Consider the following 18,723-nt stretch of genomic DNA (forward strand, 5'->3'; position numbering starts at 1 on the left):
ATTTCACAAGTGTATGCAAATGGAAAGGCTTCTGACACAAGTACCCCTTCCATCTTCCTACCAAAAGATCCTTATCATTGGCTGGCATATGAAAGTAGCTCCTGGCTGCAGTCTTTTATAGGTTGGTTTGGAGATGGGATTGGTACTTGGGGGGGGTCCTTTTGGGGTGTCAGCCCTGCTGCCGTCAGCCATGACTAGTGTGATACCTAGTGCGTATTTTTCCTTTTTAATGCCCTGTTGGGAGAATGTGAAGATTGCCACTGTGACCCCCTCTCCCAGAACCAGTTAACTAAACAATTTACTAGCAAATGTTTCTTGTATAGTTGTATAGCCATCCAGCTGCTTTATGACGGTCTGAGTGAGAGCAGTTGGATTAATTCATCTCATTTCCAATCTGCTCAACTTTGACCAAGATTAACACTTGAGTGGATTTTACATTTACTCATGCAGTTGCAGGTGTGAACATACTAGCAGTTACCTGATGTTCATGTATGATTCTGCACACACGTGTCAAGGACCTTAGTCTTGGTAAGAAGTAATGCTTAATTTTTCTGAGAAAGCTGAGATGAACAGTATCTGTAGGTGTTATGTTGTCCCTATCTCACCTTCGTTCTTGCTGGTTGGGTTCGGAGATGATCTTTGGCTCCGATTCGGCTGTATACTATAGCTCGAGAGCTTTTGCTGGCTTGAGGCTAGTCCCTATCCCAACATGCCTAGCGGGAGTTACCCAGATCTCGTTTGCCATTTGTAGCGTCGAGATTGCGGAATACTGGCTCAGTCTAAGTGTTTTTCTTTTTGACTAAATTCGAACATTTTGTTAAATATTTTGTTAAATCTTTGTTAGATATTTAATGTTAGAGAGTTTCGTCATAGGTTAGTGTTCTTTCTAACCTTCCGTTGTTGTTTGTTGTTGTGGCTGTCGTTTTACTTTAGGCCTACCTTTTCCTTGTGAACCCATTTAACTTAGAGGGTTCTCCTTCCCTTCAGCCCCGGTTTTAGTTAGAGGGCTTTCCCCTTATTCCCTTGTTTTCTAGGTGCAGCCATTTAAGTTAGAGGCTCTCCTCGGTTGGGGGTGTTCACCATTTTAGCTTAGAGGCTCTCCCTCTTCACTCCTTCCTTCCAAAAAAAAAAGTTTTTTGTTTGTTTGTAGTTAAACTAGTTTATTGGCATTTAACTTTGTGTATTGTTCAGGGCCTTTGTTCTTAGTTGATAGTATTTGTTCGCATACTAGCAGTCTAACTATGTCTAAGGATTCCACTAGAGACAAAACCTTTGGGTTTTAAGAAGTGTGACTCGTGCTGCCAAAAGATGTCCCTTATGGACGGGCATACAAGCTGTGTATATTGCTTAGGGGCCATACACCTGCAGGACTTGTGCTCTATATGTCATGCTTTCAGTTCTCAGCTCCTGCAGGAGAGAAAAAATAAACTGATTTTGCGAGGCTTATTAAAGGCCCCCTTTGATGCATCTACGGAGGGGACTCAGCCAGCAAAAAAACAGGACAAGTCCACTAAGCCACCATCTTCATCAGCTTCAATATCGGAGTCATCCAAAGGAAAAGACAAATCTTCAGCATTGTCAGTCCCAGATGTTCCACCCAATCTTCGGGATCAAGCAAACCTAGAAGTTCAAAGGTTGCTAGAAAAAAAGAGTCATCCAGGAAGTCCCTGATACCAAATCGAATCCGGAACTTACTCAAGGTTCTTTTTAGTTCCAAAAAAGACAGGGGACTGGAGGCCCATTTTGGATCTCAGCTGACTGAATAAATCAGTCAAGAAAACAAAGTTCTGGATGGTAACACTGCAGTCCATTCTTCCCTTTTTGGGTCAGGACAATTGGATGTGCTCTGTCAATCTCCAGGATGCGTACTACCACATAAAAATGGGCAGGCTATCCAGGAGATATCTATGCTTCTGGCTGGGAGCCAGTCATTACCAGTTCAGAGCTCTGCCCTTTAGTCTCACCACGGCCCCCCAGGGTGTTCACCAAATGCATATCAGTAGTTATGGCTTACCTGAGGCGTCTAGGATTCTGGGTGTTTCCATATCTAGACGACTGGCTCCTTACACCGAGCATCAACTAATCAAGGCAAGGGACTCCACAATTCACACTTGTTCACAACTAGGCAACACCATAAACTACGAAAAGTCTGCCTTGTTGCCTTTTCAATATATTACATTTATAGGGGCAGATTTAGGTGCTAGGGCCATGATAGCAAAGCTGCCTCAGGAAAGGGTGTAAGCCATTCATTGTCAAGTTTCAATCCTCATGGCAAAAAAGAGAATTCAGGCAAGATTTTTTCTCAAAGTCTTGGGTTCAATGGCTGCAGAAATTACTCTGGTCCCTATGGCGTGTTTCCACATGAGAATTCTACAGTGGCTCCTTTTTGCTCATTGGTCATTCCAGGATTTACCAATGACGCATCAGATTTTAATCATGGAGTCCTGCAAGAAGAATCTAGAATGGTGGCTTCATTCCCCTCTGGTGACAACAGGCAGGCCATTTCTAACCCCCCAACCTGTAGCCACAGTGACCACGGACGCTTCCCAGATAGGGTGGGGGGCATGATCTGGGACAGACAGTTCAAGGGACTTGGCAGCAACACAAGTACCACTTGCACATCAATGTCCTAGAGATGAGAGCAGTGCCTCTGACGTTGCAAGCACTTCAAGACTCTCTACCTGCAGAGACTATAGCATTTCAGACAGACAGTATGTTAGTTGTATGGTACATCAACAAATAGGGCAGAATCAGGTCTTATCCCTTGTGTAGGGAGGCTCTATGAGTATGGCAATGGGCAATATCTTCTCAACGTTTTCTGATCGCAACGCACATTCTGGGGAAATCCAGCGTGATAGTGGACAAGCTCAGCAGGGCGATTCTGATGCCTCACAAGTGGTCTCTGAAACAGGAAATTGCAGACTTGATTTTTCACAAATCCATGCTGCAATCTTTTTTGCTACCCCCCTCAACAACAAATGCAGCAGCTGCTTTGCCCTAGTCCCACCACCGGGACAGTCACTTGTTCACAATTGGCCCCTGGGACTGCTTTATGATTTTCCACCATTCCCCCTGATCCCCAAGGTTCATCAGAAACCAAAGTCACTGGGTTGCAAGATAATCCTCATTGCTCCTTACTGGCCTCATCAGATATGGTTCCCATTCCTTTGGCCTCATCTGCAGGGGGAGCCTTGGATCCTGGACCCAGTTCCAGATCTCCTGATGCATCAGTCGGGTGCACTCCACCCTTCCATCCAAGTTCTCAAGCTGACAGCTTGGTTTCTCCACTTCCAGTCTTAGCCAGGCTTCCTGATATTTCCCCGGCAGTTCAACACATTTTGATTTCCTCCCACAAACCCACTACCAGGAAACTTTATGGTAGTAAATGGAAGAGGTTCTCTTTTTGGGCACACAAGAACAAGATTGATCCCTTTACTGCAACCATTTCAAAGATTCTCAAATTTCTTGCTAAAACTTTTGAGCAAAGAGCAGCTGCAGCTGCTATCCAGGTTCAGCTGGCTGCCATTTTTAATTTTCATGTGGGAGAAATGGGCTCTAATGTTATGTCCCATAGGCTATGCAAAGCATTCCTAAGAGGTATTATTCTCTTAAGATCTCCAATAAGATAACCCCCCGGGACCTAAATTTAGTGTTAACAGCTCTGATTCTTCCCCCCTTTGAGCCAGCTGCTACTTGTCCCCTAAAATTTAACATGGAAGACCCTTTTCTTGACTGCCATTACCTCAGCCAGGAGGGTTTCAGAATTACAGGCCTTATCAATTCGTCCTCCGTACTTGATTTTCCACAAAGATAGAGTTTCTCTCAGAACCAATGCCTCCTTCTTACCAAAGGTGTGCTCAGAGTACAACTTGAATCAATCCATAGAGCTGCCTGTATTCTTCCCCAGACATGGCAACAAGGCAGAGTATAAGCTCGAGCAATTGGACATTCATAGACAGTTACGTTTCTATGTACACAGGACCAAGGACATCAGAAAATCCGCCCAATTGTTTATGTCCTTTGCCGAGAATAGAAAAGATTATTCAGTCTCAAAAGTGACCTTATCTAAGTGACTTTCAGACACCATCACCTACGTCTACGATTTACGGAACAAAAAACTTCCAGGAAAAGTTAGAGGACACTCAGCTAGGGCCTTGGCTACCTCTATTGCCTTTCAAGCCAAACTGCCTTTAGATTCGATCTGTGTGGCAGCTACCTGGGCTAATCCTCATACCTTTATCACTCATTACAAAGTAGATGTGGCCTCCCAGAACAGGGCATCCTTTGGTTCCATGGTCCTGAGGAGTCTTTTCCAGTGAGCCGCAGAAGAAACAGGTGCTGGGGACGCGGTCCCAACCAGCAAGAACGAAGGCGAGATAGGGACAACATAACATAAAGAAGTTATCTACTCACCATAACGTTCCATGTTTGTTGTCCTTAATCTTGCCTTCCCCCTTGCTGGAGGATTGAGAGGAGTTCCTCTCATTGGCTACAATGGCTGAGTTTCCCTTTATCTACCAGTTGGTTAGACCTAGACTCCCTTTCTATCCCTTTGCAGATTATTTACACCTTTATACACAGGTGTTCTCTTATATGTAACAATCAATTAATTTTTTACTTGCATAGTCTAGTGTTTGGGTTATCACAAACGAGATCTGGGCAACTCCTGCTAGGCATGTTGGGATAGGGGCTAGCCTTGAGACAGTAAAAGCTCTAGAGCTATAGTATACAGCCAAGTCGGAGCCGAGGATCGGTTCCGAACCCAACCAGCAAGAAGGCAGGCAAGATCAAGGACAGCAAACATGGAACGTTGTGGTGAGTACATAACTTCTTATTTTTTCATAATGTCATGGATTTCAGACTTATGAAGCAAAACTAAACCTACATTCTTTTGAGCAAGCAAGTGGTAGAATTTAAGAAATTTTTGTCTTGAAATGCAGTGGTGTTTCTTTGTAATTCCACTATTGTACACATGAATGTGTGCACATTAAAGGTGCTGGTTTGACTTTTATAGCATAGTATAACTAATTTGTGACTGTGGTAACATCACCTAATGATTATGAAGGGCAAAAATGGCAGATGTATACAGGACTCAAAACAAACATTGGTAAATAGCAAATCTTTCGATAGAGTTAATGTATGGGATCTTTTTACTAAGGTTTCATGGGTAATAACTTATGCAGATATCATCTAAATAAGTGTCTTGAGCGTACTTGTTCTTGCATATATATAATAATATTTTAAAAGATTAGAATGCTTAGAACCAGGCTCTTTTGTACCCCTGCTGTCTTGAAGCAAACTTGTCATTTCTGCACATCAGATAAAAAAAGGAGATGCAGTAAATCTTACCTCTCTGAATATCCTCTGTAATTATGGGAAAGCTAATTACATCTAGCTTCACATCATTAACATTGTGCATCCTCCTCCATCTTTTTTTAGACGTATAAAGCACATAAAAATAATTGGAATCTATAAACGAAAAGTCAGAGTACTCAAACACAGTTGCTCTCACTTCCTGAACATCCAGTTTAAATTACCTTAAGTGTACTGCTGGTACACAGTCAAAACAAGGTCTAACAAAGTTTATGAACCACAAGCACTTGCTGCATATACCTCTATGCCCTTTAGTACTGACTTAACCGAATACACTGTCTTTCTGTGTGAAAGTGCACATGCTCATGAAAAATAAACCAATTCTCAAATCTGTTCTGAAATTCTTGTCCATTGTCATTGTACTTCCCCTCAAAAAATGTAATGCCTAATAAGAATATTTATTTTCAGAAAGTGTACTATACTGTGTCCAATTCTGTCATCATATTCTTTATATTTATTTTTCTCTGTTTATAGTCTTACATGTTTTAAAGCTTTTCTTCTAGCATATCCAGAATATATGACACAGTTTTGTGCCTTTTCCTTTTCTTATCAGACCATATGGTTTCTGTTGTGTACCATAAGTATTGAAGTTTTAATGTCTTGAACTAATTCTCCTCATTTCTGTCTTCACACGTCTTATAATTGTACTAAACACCAAACAGCGAAGGACTATTAGGGCAACTTTGCATAGTTTTATTTTTTTTGTAAGTAACTGTATCCAAGTTATCCAGTTATAATTGGAATTCCAAATGTATTCTTACAACCACTGTCATGCAAGCAAAAAATGTTTTTTAAACCTCATACTTATCCCAATTGTCCATCACCTGTCCATGTAACCATGTTATGCAATATTTTCACAGGCTGTTTTATTAGTCTGCACTTTAACAACAGAACATGGATCAAAGACTATGCCCTGTCTTGGGGATAGTCATGTGATAATGTATACATTGGCTCCAAGTGAGTCTATCATGTTGAGTGATGTCACCACGTGGGCAGGTGTATTTGCTGGTGATAAGCTGATTGAGGATCTGACCTCCTGCAACCTATGCCAGGAGCGCATGCTAACAGTAAAAGGTCTGTATGTACCCTTATTGGCCAGAGTGTGCCCACCATAAAGCCCATCAACCTTGCGTCAGTAAGCTACTAGCTGGCCAGTATCCAGTTGCCTGGCTTGGGTTACCTGGGATAGTTCTTTTGAGAAAAAGCTGGATGTAAAACCAAGCAGCCTGCCAAACATGAACTAAGAATTGCTGCACACAGTGTAGGGTCACTGAGTTGGCACAGTGCGGACAGTGCAGAGGAGGCAAGACATACTATGTATCCAGGAAACAAGATGCAGGGCATACTATGTATCCAGGAAACAAGATGAAATAGTAGTACAGCAAATCCACTCATCTTGAGATCCAGACTCTGTTTTCAGGAGGCAGACATACTAGAAATGGTAAGGGAATTGTGGTGAGGGAGAAACTTCAGAAGGCAATGACGATTGTCATCATAATTAGTAACAGACTCGAGGCAGTCAGACTCCAGTGTCCAGACTCATGGCAGTCAGACTCCAGTGTAAGGATTAGGGCGGTATAAATACTCTCAGCCTGTACCCCACAGCAGGTTTGTGATAGTGAAGAAGAGTGCATTCAGGCAGCAGTTGCAGGCCTTACTAGGTAAAGCAGGACAGCATGAATTAGTGTTGATAATAGGTGACCTGAATGCACATATTAGGACAGACAGAACAGGATATGAGGACTGCCTGGGTCTGCATGGGTAGGGCAACAAGAATAAAGGAGAAGATGCCATTCTAGAGTTCTATATGGCAAATGGCTTGATGGTAACTGGTTCAGCAACAGGGACTGTAACAAGATCACATACAAGAGTGGCCAATATGAAACTCATGTAGACTTCCTCCTAGTAAGGAAAGGTCACTAGGGTGGAATCAGTGATTACAAAGCCATTACAAGTGAAACAGTTAGGCCTACAGCATAAACCACTGGTTGCCATCGTCAGCTGCAGTCAGTGGTCAGAGAAGGCTGTAAGGTCAAGTTGACTGGAGAGGAAGCACAAGAGTTCAAGGAATTGCTCAGGGCTCTAGCATCTCAGGAAGAAGAAGAAATAGGTGGAGTTGAAGAGGAATGACAGTGTTTCAAAATAACACATGTAAGGACTACAGAACAGAGACGTGGCCGAGCCAGGTATAGAAATAAGGTATGTAAGGAAAGCTGGCTGTGGAATACCGAATAGCAGAAAGTCAATGGAAAGAAAGATTGCAAGGAGAATGATAACTATACATAATATTGTATTCATAAAATAGCAAAAAGTACTCTGAGTACTAAGCTGACAAAAGGTGATTTTGCCACTAGTGTCGACTTGCATGTAGGGCTACAACGAATAAGCAAGAAGGGTTTGGAATTTACTGGAGAATACTGGCAAAAGAACCAAGGTATTAGGAGCAAATAACTAGACAGGGAAAGGTAATGAGTGGGATGAGGCCAAGAAGACATTTGGACAGCAAGCTAGAGACTTCCTTCCCTACTAGGGATTCATATCAGAGTATATGCCAAGAGAAAGGGATAAGGTAATCTTAAGTGAAAGACCTACTCTGGTCATTCTTTTAGTAAAATCTAGAACAGAAGCTGTTGTTAATGAACATATAATTAGTGGGACATAGGAAGTATTGCATGCTGTTAGAATCAGTCAGAAGAGGTTAAAAAAGATTGGGGAGAGATTGGAAAAGCAATTTGCAAGAGAACAATGGGAGGGCATATGTACGGCTCCAAAGTATGCAGTCAAGTCCAGAAGGTTTAGGATCTTGGTTTGGAAGTGTTGGCATGCGTATTTCTATACCCCAAGCAGTCTTCTTAGAATTTTTCCTCATGTAGATAGCAACTATTACTATTGGAGGTGTGATGGAGTAAAAAGAGGTAACTGGGAACATGTTTTGGGATTGTAATGAGTTGGGAGATTTAAAAAATTCCCTACAGAGTACTCTGTCAGAAATACTGGGTGAACAAATGGCAATAACTAAGGATATGATTTTTTTTTTTTTTTTTTTTTTTTTTTTTTTTTTTTTTGAGCTGGGGCATATGATCTGAATTGCCTAGTCATAATAAGGCCTTATTAAGTTTAAAGCATTTACTAGAAAATAAAAATAAAAGTGTAAACCAACTATATTTGAAGTATTGAGTATTATAAAAGCGAAAAAAAAACTGTAAAAGGAATTTTTAGAAAAGGGAAGGAGCAAATTACATGGAAATAAATGGAAATTATAGGAACAGTACATGCAGAATAATGTTCAGGAGGAGGACTGAGGTTTAAAGGAAGGCAGGAATTCAGCAATTTATGTACTGATGGACATGATAATTACAAAAAAGAAAAGATGTGTGTTGTATAATGTTTGTTTTCTTTAATGATAATGTATGTTTGCCCATGTCTTGAGTGATACTTTCATAAACGTGTTTAACATAGGATCATAGGAGGTTACTAGGCTAATGGCAGAGGGCCCTTACAAGCCTAGCCAAGTGCAACCCCCTGTTCCCATGAATATCAAGATATTAAGTGGAACTACGTCAACAACTACTGCCCCCTGTACAGGAGGGACACAAGTGAAACTCCCAGGATGAATTTGCTGTTTCCCATCCAGTCATCCAAATTACACTTAAATAGGGTCAGTGAGGGGCTTTTCTTTACCTGAATTGAAAGTTTGTTCCAGAGGAGAGGTAACCTCTGTGAGGCATAGCTGTCTCTCCAGCAAATCTTGTTGACTTCACATACTAGGTTGAGTTCTCTAGAGTGAGTGCATCTTATACCATTTGATTTACAAATGTGCAGCATTTCCGTTAGAGCAGGATCTGAGATCGCTTTGTATGCAAGGCAGAGGTCATCTCTGAGTAGTCTGTAATAGTCTGTAAGACACAGAGTATAGTGACAGTGAGTTCAGTCTGTCAGCTTATGACACAGACTGAAGACCTTGAATCTTCTTTTTTAAGAAACCTTTGAGGTCTATCCAGTTGCAGCAGGTACCTGGTAAGCTACATGCCAAAGGTAGCAATTGTACTCTATTATTGGCCTGATGAGTGAGGAGTACAAGAGGGTTATAACCTATTTTGTTCTGGATGCAATGCCCTTACTTATGAGGTGGGTGACGTAGAAAGCCTTTTTTGCTACTGTGGAGATGTGGTCGAAGGAAAGGTTGCTGTCAACCTTTGTGCCCAATCTCTCACCACTGAATGTGTGCTTAGGGTGTTATCAATGTCGTAATCTGCAAGGACGTCGTTCTTGCCGAAGAAGATGGTAGTGTATTCTTTTTCATTGAGTTTCAGCCCATGACTTTGGCATCAGTCATTTGCCTGTGTAAGTCCCTCATGTAGGATATTGACACTGTTTGGGGACTCGATGTCTGCACCCAGTTTGTAATCATCAGCAAACTTCATCAGCCATAGGCCTTTTGTTTTAGCCTGTACATCTGAGAAGTAGATTCTGAGCAATAGGGGCTCCAACAAAGATCCCTGTGGAACACCACTGGTTATCGGTCTGCTAGTGGGGGAAGAGTCACCTGTTTTGACTGTGTGCATTCTATTGGTGAGTCAGTTTGCAACCCACCTGACAATACGGGTTGATCTTCAGCTGGGTGAGTTTATCAGTGATGCCTGAGTGGGAAATAGTGTTAGAGGCTTTCTCCAGTTCCAGGTAGGCCATATGCATGGCTTTGTTTTTGTCCAGGGCTTTGGTGACTGTCTCAAAGAAGTCCACCAAGTTCAAGAGGCAGGATCTCCATTTAACGAAACCAAACTGGGGCAGGTTGAGATTTTGGTGGTCTCCTGTATCTTTGTTGATAAGGTCCATGATTATTCTTTCCATAGCCTTGCAGATTAGGCTGGTCGTCTTGTGGGTGTGTAGTTCCCAGGGTTATGTGGAGGCACCTCTTTTATGTAACGGGATGATGGCTGCTGTTTTCCATTCAGCAGGTACAAAACCAGTGCTTAGACTGTGGTTAAAAAGAGTACCCAGCGGTGCAGCTAGTTCCTGTTTTAATCCATTTAGAACACAGCATTGGATATTATCAGGTCCCATAGAGGCTGTGTTTTTGGCTTTGGACAGAGCATTTATGACCTGCTCCATGGAGATTCTAGGTAGAGGGCAAGTGGTAGGGATGCTTTGGGGGATATGTAGTGAGGACAGTGGGGGGGGGGGGAGTTTTCACTGAAGCTGTCAGCTAGCAGATTGGCTATTTCTGTAGGTTCAGTATATGTGGTGCCATTAGCAACCAGTTCTGAACAGATCTGGGTTTTTCCTTTAAAGTTTCTGATGTAGGTAAAGACGGCCTTATGGTTATCCTTAGCAAAGGAGCTAATTTGGATTCATAGTTAGCTTTAGAATGCCATACGAGATGTCTTATCTGCTTGTTTAAGCCGAGGAGGAAATGCTTTCTGTTCAGAGACCATTTCTTCCTGTTCTTGGACAGCAATTTTTTTCTGTTATTGTATAACCTGTTAATGGCGGAGGTCCACCAGGCAGACTTGTTCTTTCTTGAGGATGTTGTTTTGATCCTATCAGATACAGCTGAGTCAATACATTTGTATAGATGCTTATACAAGGCATTGCTGTAAATCCCAGTATAGGTATCCATACCATCAGTGAGGGCAGGGGCTGTGAAGCTATTAATGCCATCATGTATTAGGTTGTACTTGGCTTTGGAGAAGTTATTTAGTCTAGTTGCTGCTAATGGGGGGAGTCCGATGTTATTGTTCTTTCTAATGAGACTGATTTATAATCAGACCTCACTAGAGAGGGCTGCATGCATGGGGTGGTGCACTGATCACCCATGTTAGTGAGCACCAGATCCAGAATGTTTGGGCCCCTTGTGACAACCAACTGGTCCAGGGCATTGGAGTTGATTAAGTCCAAGAACCTTTGGGCAAGTGTGTTAGTACTTGTATAATTCACCCAGTCTGTGAGACACCTAAAACCAGGGTGTTTGGCTGTAGCTTGTGTAATTCAAGTAGATCTGAGTATGCAGTATATGGGTATCCTGGTTCATGGAGGGGGTCCTATAACTGGTGATTACTTGAGTAGGGCTTTACCTACAGTCATTTGGACCTGGATTAGTTCAAGGGAATAATTTTTTCATTTTGTTTAACCAATCTAGAGGTGTATTTATCTTTGAATATTCATACACCACTTCCTTTAGTTCTCGCACTTTCAGTTTGTGGTCTGAATGTGTGGAAGGCCTTATAACCTGTTATGGCCGGGGTTCTTTCTGCAGCCTTAAACCAAGTGTCTGTGACTGCACATATGTCAGCATCATCTAAGGTGCTGCTTCCAGTGAGTGCAATTGTAGGTTTAGACTCCTAGCGTTTAGCAGCATAACTTTGAGGTTGCCTTTTGAAGATATTTTTACATCTGGAATTTTGTTGCTGTATCATTGCCTAAAACAGGCACTATGGGGGTGGCAAGAGCCTTAGCCAGTAACCAAAATCCCAGAGATGACAGAGGAAGACCATCTCTGGCAAAGCAGTGTGGTCTGTCTAACATGTCATCCCAGGCTGACACGTACTGAATCCCCTTAGAATGACACCAGAAACTAAGCCAATTGCTGAAGTCAATAATTTTTTGTTTGTATTGTGGTATCATCTTAGGTGAAGGTAGTATGCTGCTCAAGGCTAGAGACATACCTGCCCGAGACACATATTCAGAGAGCTCAGTCATGTTTCTCTTCATATAGTCCAATGAGGTACGTCTCACGTCATTCACACCAGCGTTAACTATGACGGAGGCGTAACAGTACTTGTGGAGAGACTTGAGTGCATGTGTGATCTGGCGGATCCTGGCCCCCTACAGACAGCTGACCATAACTTTTTCCTTGTCCAGCCTGGTGAGTGGGATATCTGTGTGTCTCACTGTAGAGTCGCCTATGACCATGACCAAAAAAATTTGGTTTAGGTGTGCTTTGTCTTAGGGGCTTGTTTGGTGAGACACTTGTGCTTGCAGTTTTATGTGTATTGAGTGCCGTAGGTACTGTATTAGGTGTAGCATGTTTGTATTTCGGAGGTGTCTGGTGTTTAGGGAAATTTCTGGTGAGTACCTCTGCATATGATGGTATGTGTTGAGTGTGTGGTTTGTGCAGGAGGTGTAGTACATGGGCTGACAACCTTTGCAGTGTCACTTTTCTGTGAATGAGAGAGAGCAAGGATTCCAAATTCTTAGTGTGTGTGCATCTCTCACAAATTGAGCTTGAGTGCATTAGGAGCAGTGGGTTGTCAGTGTACATGAGGCAATTGCTACACTGCCTCAGGATACCCATGTCAATCAGGCTGGCAGGAGAAATGGAGGAGAATTGACCATCCATATTACTAGGTGTAAATCTGTCTACTTTAATGAGGAAAGATGTGGTTTAATTGCAGGCTTAATGCTGTGTCTACATTTGGGGAACTCAAGGGTTATGAGACTATTAGGGATTAGGAGATTTCAGTTAAAATGGCAAATGCTGTAGAAAGCCCAGCTCCAAATAGCTAAGTGCAATTTAAGGGACTCCTTAGTTGGAGCACAGGCAGCTTATAAGGGAAAATAAATCTACTTTGGCTTTTGCGTCTGTAATGCATCTGTAACTGCCAGTTGTTACCTCCACTGTGCAGTGCTACCTGAAGGTGCACTATGTGCAGGGTCAGATGCCTTGGATAGCTCAGATGAAGATAGTAAAGCAGTGGCTGGTGTCCAAATGCTGTGGAGCTGTGTTAAAACAGGCACAAACTCTGGGCTTATGTAGCAACTGTGATAACCCTTTCTTGAAACAGGTTAAGCAATTTTTAAACAAGCTAGCCAATGGAAATGCTGAATACTGAGCCTTATTCCAACAATCTCCAACTCAGATGGGTCCTTTGCTACTCTTCTGCCACAAGGGTGCAGGGGGCCCTCAATGTAAGATGGTTGGTTTTAGTGCTCAGATAATGCCAAACAGTCTAGAGTCAGCAAATCTAAATCTAGCCTATGCTACAAAATACACAATTACTAGAAAATACAAAGTGCAGGAAAAACAGTCTCAAGCAGCAAACAGTTCTAATAGTGAAATCTTAAAACAGTTAAAATGGCTAAAACCAGTTGAAAGTAGGCTGCAGTTCAGTAATTCACAGTTTAAAAGTGCAGTACACTGAATAAAAATACTTATTTTTCTGTACATTTCAAAGGGATGCCTTGGATTTCATTTGGATTCACTCCAGAGATCAGATAGAGCACACCAATCATAGAGCAACTCCTGTAAACCGAGCACAGGCCCTTGCAAATGTGTGGCCTAAATACAAGCTAAGTTAAGCAATTTTCAAACAAGTTGGCTAATGGAAATGCTCAATATTAAGCCTTATTCCAATAATCTCCAACTCCGATGGGTCCTTTGCTACACTCTTCTGCCACAAAGTGTGCAGAGGGCCCTCTTTATGTAAGATGGCTAGTTTTAGTGCTCAGATAATGCCAAACAGTGTAGATTCAGCAAATTTGAATCTTGTCTATGTTATAAAATACACAAGTACTAGAAAATCTCTACAAAGCTCTACAACTCTCAGTTATCTTCCTTTGAGCCTGTCTAAGCTCTAAATAATTTCTATAGCTTCTCTCTAAGCTCTCAACTCCTACAGCTACCCTCACACAGCCCAACCTTGTTGTTGTGTCTTTCGGCTTTTTCCCGGTTAGGGGTCGCCACAGCGGAACTCTGGTCCACTAATGATCGGCAATAGATTTTTACGTACCGAGTTGCCAGCTCTGATGCACAACCTTCAACGAAGGTAAGCCCATTCACGCATGTCTCCACACAGAAGACACTTTAGCTGAGAATCGAACAGGACAACATCTTACTGTGAGGTGACAACGCTACCGCAGCACCACCACCACAGTCACACAGCCCAACCTTGTAAATATTGTAAATAGCATTCTACTGTTGATGTGTGTATGTAAAGCGTATTTACATTTTTCTTAAAAGGTGTGTATGTAAACTGTTTCCACACCTAACACATATCTGTTTTCCTCAAATGAAACTGTATGATCCCTACCTTCAAGCTTAATGAATTTAACTATGGATGATATTGAATGCATTTATGAGTAGCTATTCTACATAATATTCTCTTTAATATTAACTATCCGTTGTATCTAAATTGTGTAATACATCTTGGAGCTTTTCTCCCCGGGCCTCCACTGAAAATGGGTCAATTTGGCCCAGTGGACTTCCCCGGTAATCAAACTGCAAATAAATAAAATAAATAAATAAAATACAAAGTGCAGGAAAAACTGTATCAGACAGCAAACAGTTGAAACAGTGAAACCTCAAAACAGTTAAAACAGCTAAAAAAAAGCAGCTAAAAGTGGGTGGCAATTCAGTAATAACACAGTTTAAAAGTGCAGTACAGTGAATAAAAATAATTATTTTTCTGTAGATTTCAAAAGATGCCTTGGATTTCATTTGGGTTCACTTCAGAGATCAGAGAGAGCTCACCAGTCATCCTATCCTGTACAAAAAAAAAAAAAAAACATGCAGGAAAAAGTAAGAGAAAAGACTGATCAGGCTAAGAAGGAATGCTGGTTGGTTAATAAAGAGGCGTGACAATAAAAAAGAACAAGGCATTAGAGGCACTCTACCATCTCTTTACGTGACGCAAAGAAACAGTTTGCAAAACAGACAGAAAATAAAGAAAATAGTCAGACATCATTTGTAAGAGATGCCAGCAACAGCCTACACCCACTCCACAGGAAATAAAAGGCAGACAGAAGGAGTACCTCCAGCAACTTCTGAATGAGGAAGACCCCACAGAAGCTGTACTGCTCCAGACACAGCCAACAGTGAAAGAGGAGGAGTCCACCCCAGAAGAAGTAAGAACTGCAGTAAGGAAAATGAAGTCAGGGAAAGCAGTAGGCTCAGATGAGGCCACAGCAGATATGATCAAGACGTTGGGTAAGATATGGGAGAAATGGCTCCTGGGTGTACTCATAGAAGTATGGAGAGACAGGCGTATTCCAGATGACTGGAGAGTAAGCATACTAGTGCCATTGTGTGCAAGAACAACAGAGATATTCACAGCTGTGGGCAGTACAGAAATGTCAAACTCCTGTCACACAGCATGAAAGTTCTTGAGAGGGTGTTTGCTAAATGAATATGTAGATTACTAGAAAGATGGGAGATAAGTAGTTTTGATTCAGATCAGGATGCAACAAAATCGACCCATGCTTGCAGTGAGACTTGTTGAGAGGAAGATAGAGGTAAGGAAAGAGTCTAACCGGGCATTCCTAGACTTGGAAAAAGTGTGTGTCAAGGTCCTAAGAAAGTTGATTTTAGCAGTCCTGTGGTGGTTCAGAGTCCCAGAAGCATTGGTAAAATTAGTGCAGGCTATGTACAAGGACTCGATGATTAAAGTACAAACAGTATTTAGTCTCTCAGAGGGTTTCCCATTGCGAGTGGATGTGTATCAGGGGTCAGCTCTGAGCCCTCTGCTGATGTTCTTCGTGTTTCACTGTTGCAGTCATCACATTTGGATTATCCTTGGCAGGGTAGTCCTCGGCTGGCCCGAATACCAGAGACTTAGTATTTCTGCGTCGGTTGCTATCGCTTGAGGACTGACGTCAGGTTGTCAGTAGTATAAAGTAAGGCAGACGACGCCTTTACATTAGTCTTTCTTGCAGTGGAGCCCGAAGCAGAAGTAGTTCACACGAGTGCCGGTCGGCCGCTACCTGAGTTTTCGTCTACCGAATTGAAGTTGAAGTCTTCTAAAGCCAAGTACCCCATTGGGGATCCTTTCTTCTTGCACTAACCGATGTCAGAAAAAGTTAATAATTGCCTCACTTGTGGAAAGCAAATACCACACAGAGACTTCCACTCTTACTGCATCACTTGTTTAGGCCCAGACCACGACATCCCTTGTTGTCACTTCTGTGCTTTGTTCAGTGCCATCCATCGTCGGGCCCTTATTGTAGCCAGATATTTTTGCTTACAGTCCTCTACTTCTGATATGGCTTTGATAAGCCATCCCATAGCAGATCTTCTGAAAAAACATAAAGATAAAGACAGAGACAGACCTCATAGGTCCAAACATACCGACGACACTTCCGTTAAGCTAGTCGTCAATTCTCCAGTATTCAGTGAGGTGCTTTTGCAGCCCCTGATGCCCGCTTCTGTTGATTCACAGGCTGCTACTGAGACCCTTTCTGAGTCCGGTATGCCGCAAAATTCTTCTTCGACTAAGGATCCTGCGGTCGTCAATACCTTGGGTGGGTCCGGAGATGCTGAGCAGGCACCGGCTTCCGAGGAAGTGACTGATGACTGCAACAGTGAATACACTCGAACATCTACATTTATGATAAGTGTACACAACTGTACTTTCTTACTGGTGATAGAGACTGCATTAGCAAACAGATAGGAGGGGATAGATCAAGAAAGTTGCTGTATATAGACTATGGCATTACAGGCAGACTTTCAGCAAGAATTTCAGCAAAGGATGGGGGAATGGAATACAAACTGGGAGGCACATGGGATGAAACTGAGTACAGGTTAGACAGTTGTAATGACAGCAAATCAGGGAAATCTGAAGAATCTGAGAATTGAGAAAGAAGGGAAAAATAGTGGCTCAGGTTAACAGCTTAAAGTGTATGGGAAGAGTGGTTGAAGAAAATGAGGAGGTTAAAGCTAGAATCGGAGAGGCTGCAGCTAACTGGCACAAAGTGTCAGGTGTAGTGTATGACAAGAAGAAGGCCAAAGTAGCTGAAAAGTAAAGTGTGTAAAACAGTGGTGCAACCAGTATTCCTGTGGCACAGATATAGGGTGTAAAGGCAGATCAGTTCAGGAAGCTGGAGATGATGAAGTGTCTAAGATGGGTGGTAGGATGCACATTGTGTGGCAGACTAAATAACATCAGAGCTGAAGCCAAAGTAGCTCCAATTGCAAAGAAGGACAAGGAGAACAGATTATGGTGGTTCAGGCATGTGTGCAGAAAAAAACAAAACAATCTGGTGAAGATGATTTAGGACAGAAAGGAAGAAGGCAAAAGGAAATGAGGCCATGCAGCAAAGAGGTGGATGGATTCTCTGAGAGAAGATCTGCTACAGTTAGGCACGACTGTTGAAGATAGGAGAGTGGCACTGAATCGAGAGAGAGAGAGGCTTCTAATTCATATAATTCTCTGACCTGTTCTTCTCTAATCTACTCCCCTGACCAAGTCCATTCAGATGAGGAAGACTCTCCTGTGGAAGAGTGGAAGAAGCTTCTTTTGACGATAGAATATTAAACATAATGAAACATTTTGAGTGGGAGTCCAGCTAGATTACAGAGGTTCAGAAAAGCTACTACAACCTCCTGGAAATGGGTACATCCACCCTTTTCCCATTTCCCCCTGTTCTTGAGGGTTTCTTGAATGCTTTTCAGTCCACCTCTGCTGCCCCTGACTTGCAGCCCTCTGCTCCCAAAATGCCAAGATTGATTTTATAAGGTCTCTGATAATCTTAAATTCCTCTTTAGAAATCCTGTGCCAGACTCCACTGCAATCTCTCTCGCTATCTCTCTCTGTTCTGATTAAGGTCCTCCTTAACACCAGTACCCTCCCTTCAGACACAGTATGGCAAAGTATAGGGGTTGTAAAAAGGTTTTTACCTCCTCCACTTTGGCATTCGGGCTATAAATTACCAAACCCAAATAACCAAGTTTTTATTCCATCCTCAGTTCCTTAAAAAAGGTAGTAGTGGATTCACAAGGACAACAAATTTCAGGCTACAGTAGCTGGACACAGCATTAAATGTAGTCATGATGCTGTACAGGCCTCATCTAGAGCAGCTGCTACTGGATCCATTGTCCTCAGTAATGTAGGGATTCCCAGTCAACACATACCTGAGGACTTGAAAGCTAAAATTATAGATTTCCCGTTAGACAAAAAAAAATCTTTTATTTGAACCTCAGGAAACCAGTCTTTTCAAAACCCTCAGAGAACTGCAAAAAAATGTGAAAGACTGCAAACAGCTTCTAGTAATCTCTGTACCGAAGTACCAGAGGAATTAACCAACAACATCCACCTCTTTTGTTAGAAGAGGTCTAAGGCTCAGCCAGAAACACAGAAAGGCCCCCCGAAAGAGATTCCCAGAGAAATTACTGACAGAAATTTCTCAAGGTGGGGGCTCCCTTTGAAGACAAAACTCTGTCACTCCCTACAAAGTCTACCTCCCAGCCCAGCCCCTTTCAAAAAGGCTCATCTAAGCAGTCTTCACCTTGGAAAATAATTCCACAGACCAGTGGGTGATCTCCATGCATTCTGCCTCAGGCTTTTCTAGTTTCTCTTGATGCAAAAGATGCCTACCCCCATATCCCAGTTCATCCCCCTTGCAGAAGATTCCTCAGAT

At 42.3% G+C, this 18,723-nt stretch overlaps 1 protein-coding gene and 1 pseudogene across 1 annotated transcript in view; both read left to right on the plus strand.

The window, feature by feature from the left end:
• Positions 1-18,723, plus strand: part of LIG3 (DNA ligase 3) — a 1,243,614-nt gene that overhangs the window by 579,368 nt on the left and 645,523 nt on the right. The window lies entirely within an intron of this gene.
• LOC122791123 lies at positions 350-509 on the plus strand (annotated as a pseudogene).

Source organism: Protopterus annectens, chromosome 16.part0 (genome assembly GCF_019279795.1).
Source record: "Protopterus annectens isolate FY-2018-M chromosome 16.part0, PAN1.0, whole genome shotgun sequence".
NCBI classification, from domain to species: domain Eukaryota; kingdom Metazoa; phylum Chordata; order Ceratodontiformes; family Protopteridae; genus Protopterus; species Protopterus annectens.